The sequence below is a fragment of the Rhinopithecus roxellana genome, chromosome 14 (genome assembly GCF_007565055.1).
Source record: "Rhinopithecus roxellana isolate Shanxi Qingling chromosome 14, ASM756505v1, whole genome shotgun sequence".
NCBI classification, from domain to species: Eukaryota; Metazoa; Chordata; class Mammalia; order Primates; family Cercopithecidae; genus Rhinopithecus; species Rhinopithecus roxellana.
This window is the reverse complement of record NC_044562.1, coordinates 94,222,597-94,227,103: the sequence shown is the minus strand read 5'-3', so window position 1 is coordinate 94,227,103 and position 4,507 is coordinate 94,222,597. Positions and strand designations below refer to the sequence as shown.

Here is a 4,507-nt window from a genome sequence, read left to right as displayed (position 1 = left end):
AAGGCTTTGGAAGCACAGTCATGGGTTTGCTTCTCAACCTTGCCTGTTGGTTCCTTGACAAATGAACCTCTGTGTCCTCCTCTGTAAAATGTCAGTTGAGATTCTCTGAAATAATATTGCAAAGTGTCCATTACAGAGAGCTCAAAAGACAGACATTTTTTTTTTTTTTTGAGTTTTGAATTTTATTGTGGCTAACACATTAGATGCATTATTAAGGTTTGACAATATGGTGACTGCCTCTAAAGACTTATGCGCCGGGCGCGGTGGCTCAAGTCTGTAATCCCAGCACTTTGGGAGGCCGAGACGGGTGGATCACGAGGTCAGGAGATCAAGACCATCCTGGCTAACATGGTGAAACCCCGTCTCTACTAAAAATACAAAAAACTAGCCGGGCGACCTGGCGGGCGCCTGTAGTCCCAGCTACTCGGGAGGCTGAGGCAGGAGAATGGCGTGAACCGGGGAGGCGGAGCTTGCAGTGAGCTGAGATCCGGCCACTGCACTCCAGCCCGGGCGACAGAGCAAGACTCCGTCTCAAAAAAAAAAAAAAAAAAAAAAAAAAAAAAAAGACTTATGCAACCAGTGCCTGCAACCTTCATTCCAAATGAACATTCTTGTGATGGCTCCAATGTTATAGACAAGCATTAACAGCCAAAAAGAAAAAAGGAAATCTCCTTATAGTGTGAAAGGCCTCTCAGCTGCAGCTGCCCTGACACCCAGACGAGCCCTCCCGGCTGCAGAGGGTGATTTCAGTCCACGTCAACCCTCCTGCTTGTCTTTACAGCAGAATGAATTCTCTTTTGTCTCAGCCTTTCCCGATTCATGTTTTCTATCCTGATTCTCTGAAGTTTAACATCTTCTTTTGTTGGCTCCTTGGGTGTCTCGCTGGCCTCAGCGATCATGTCTCGAATTTTCTGCAGGCAGTTTGCCAGATTCCGGAACTGATAGCGGCTGCTCTCAGAGGTGAGGATCAACTCTCCTAACCTGTTGATCTTGTTTTTATGCATGATGGCTATCTTCTGCCGCACAGGCTCTGCGATCCAGTCGGCAGTTGCCAAATGGAACCTGACTTCCGCCTTGGAATTCACTTTGTTCACATTCTGCCCCCCAGGACCACTACTCCGACAATAAGATATTGTCAAGCGATCTAGAGGGATGTCACTGTTGGCTTGCTTTGCACCATCCGGGACCCTCCAGGCGGTGTCCGAGCCCTGAGATTCAGGGTAGAGCTTGTCCAGGCTGTAGATACTCTTGAACTCAGTGCCATCTTTCTGCTTGTGCAGCCCCCGGCGTGGGCACCGTGCGGGCGGTGGGAGCAGCCAGACTCCGGCTCGGTTCAGGGCCCAGCGCAGGCACCTGGTGGCCGCCATGCTTGGGTCTTAAAAGACAGACATTAAAGTTGTCATAGTCATCTTGTGGTCAAAGAGCCCTGCACTACTATCCCAGGTCTTAGTCCCACAGCTGACTCCAATCTTCTTTCTGTCTTGTGTGATGCTAGGTTAACTATTTCATTGTTCTATTATTTCCCTTTTTTAATTGTTGTGGTAAAATAGACATAACATAAATTTTACCGTTTTTAAGTTCATTAAGTACATTTACATTGCTATACAACCATCACCACCATCCATCTTCAGAACTTTTACATTTTCCCAAACTGAAACCGTGCCCATTCATCAGTTCCCCATTTTTCCCTCTCCCAGCCTGCGGCAACCACCATTCTACTTTCTGTCTCTATGAATTTGACTACCCTGGTTTCTCATTTAAGTGGATTCATGCAAAATTTGTCTCTTTGTACCGGTCTTATTTCACTTGGATAATGTCTCCAGGGTTCTCCACGTTGTAACACAAATCATAATTTCATTACTTTTTAAAGCTGAATAATATTTCATTGTATGTATATAGCATATTTTGTTTACCCATTCACCTGATGGGCATTGGGTTATTTCCACCTTTTGGCTATTGTGAATAATGCTGTCAGAACATGGGTGTAGATATATCTGTTCAGATCTTTCTCACTTAAAAAAAGTTTTAAAAATATTAATACTGTAACTTCTTATCCCTCTGAGTGACAATGTAAGAATTGATAAAGTAATTATTTAAAGTATCTGTAGTCATGGTGGGAATATCAGGGAAGCTAATTTATTTTGGTCCTATAGTTTTTCCACAAATCTTTGTTACCAAAAAGTAAGCACCCTTATAACCAACATAAGTCTTACCCATACAGGTTGGCTATGTTTAAAAATAAATTATTAAATGTACAAACATTAGAAAATACACTATTGCTGAACTTTTAAAAAGCATTATGTGTTCCCTATAAGGAAATAGGGCATATATAGAAACCTTATACTTTGACATAACCATAGAGAACAGGGATTGGCTAATAATAGCCCATAGGCCAAAATCCAGCCCACCACTGGTATTTACAACCTGCAAACTACGAAGGTATTTTACACATTTTGAATGGTTGAAAAAAATAATGAGTACAATACTTCATGATACATGAAAATTGTACTAAATTCAAATTTCAGCACGTGTAAATAAAGCTTTTTTGGAACCCAGCCACGCCCATTCATTTTTACATTGTCTATGGCTGCTTTCAAGCTACAATGGCAGAGCTGAGTAGTTGTTACAGAGACCATATGGCCCACAAACCCTATGTATTTATGATCTGGCTCTTTATAAGAAAAAAAAAGCGCAACTGCTGATATAAATCATTGATATAATCTCACTTCATAATTTGCAGTGGAGAAAACTAAGGCCCCGTTTTCTGAAGTCTCATGTCACACCAAAGATTACGAATCTCAGAATGGCCAAAAGCAATTCAGCTGTCCTGAGTCCCCACCTTGAGTCCCTAAACCAGGTTCCAGTGTATTCCTGGGATACAGCATAGCAGCTTATCTTACAGCTATAGATCACAGACTGAAGCCGCCATTTTTTCGTGTTAATAATGAAGAAAATCTGGTGCTGTTAATTTCCTCTGCTGGAAATAAACAGACGTATTCTTACTTTGGGAGGGTCTTTGGCAGGGTTGCATTGGTTCATATCTCTATGTGCTGACCTTTGCCTATAATTTCTTAAGAACGGTGTCATATGATGAAACACTCCTCGTTGCTTTCAGGACAAAGTCTAAAACAGCTGTCCCCAACTCTTTTGGCACCAGGGACTAGTTTCGTGGAAGATAATTTTTCCATGGACTGGGTCAGGGAGTGGTTTCGGGATAATTCAAATGCATTACATTTATTGTGCACTTTATTCCTATTCCCATTACATTGTAATATATAATGAAATAATTATACAACTCACCATAATGTAGACTCGGCGGAAGCTCTGAGCTTGTTTTCCTACAACTACGCAATTCCATCTGGGGGTGATGGGAGACAGTGACAAATTATCAGGCATTAGATTCTCATAAGGAGCACACAGCTTAGATCCCTCGCATGCATAGTTCACAGTAGGATTTGTGTTCCTGTGAGAATCTAATGATGCCACTGATCTGACAGGAGGCAGAGTTTAGGCAGTAATGCAAGTGATGGGGAGTGGCTGTAAATACAGATGAAGCTTCTCTCACTTGCCCCCGCCTCCCTGCTCACCTCCTGTGGTGCCACCCAGTTCCTAACAAGCCACTGACGGGTACCAGAGGGCACCCTGAACTAAATGACTTAATATGTCATAAGGCTCTTCTTGACATGGCCCCAACTCACCTCCTCAGTTTTCTCTCCCATCCTTCCCTTCCTCCCTTCTCCCTTTGTCCTCCACACTCACAGGAATGTCACAGACTCTCAGGACACCCTGCAGACACATCTCACTGCTCAGTCTTTGTTCATCATGTGCCTCCGCTAGGAAAATATTTAATCTTCTCATCTATCTAACAAAGTCCTCTTCATCCTTTTAGATGCCTTTTGCTTTGCGTGGCCTCACCAATTCTACCACAGGCAGAAGTAATAACTCTCTACTCTGCACACTTTGGACAGACTGTTAACCATCTCAGTCATGAACTTGTATTAGTGTTTTCTGTTTACATTTCTGTCTTTCCTCCTACATGTTGGAGAGAAGGAAGGCTGGAAGGAAAGAAAGAAATTCGACTGAACAACAGGCCTTCAGCCACCACTAGTCTTGTTATATATCATGATGTATAACTTCTGCACAAGTTTCACTGAACTGTAACACTGAGGTCAAAGAGAATAGAAGACAAATGTAAAATTGTAGACAGAGTGAGAGAAATTTCAATTCTTTATTTTTTTCTTTCTCTCAATTCAAGACTCAAGAAACATTTACTGGACATATACAATGGCATCAGAAACAAAGAATAATAAAACCACTTTCTTGATCTCTAAGAGCTAAGGGTCTCAAAAAGGCAAATTTGGGCCTAAATTGAAAAAAGGGGGCCGGGCGCGGTGGCTCAAGCCTGTAATCCCAGCACTTTGGGAGGCCGAGACGGGCGGATCACGAGGTCAGGAGATCGAGACCATCCTGGCTAACATGGTGAAACCCTGTCTCTACTAAAAATACA

General features: G+C 42.6%; 1 pseudogene across 1 annotated transcript; it reads right to left on the bottom strand.

Moving 5' to 3' along the window:
- Window positions 1-568: 568 nt before the first annotated feature.
- On the bottom strand, window positions 569-1,396 carry LOC104680225 (annotated as a pseudogene). Its single transcript, XR_750422.2, has one exon. The product of XR_750422.2 is annotated as a peptidyl-tRNA hydrolase ICT1, mitochondrial pseudogene (transcript).
- Window positions 1,397-4,507: the final 3,111 nt, after the last annotated feature.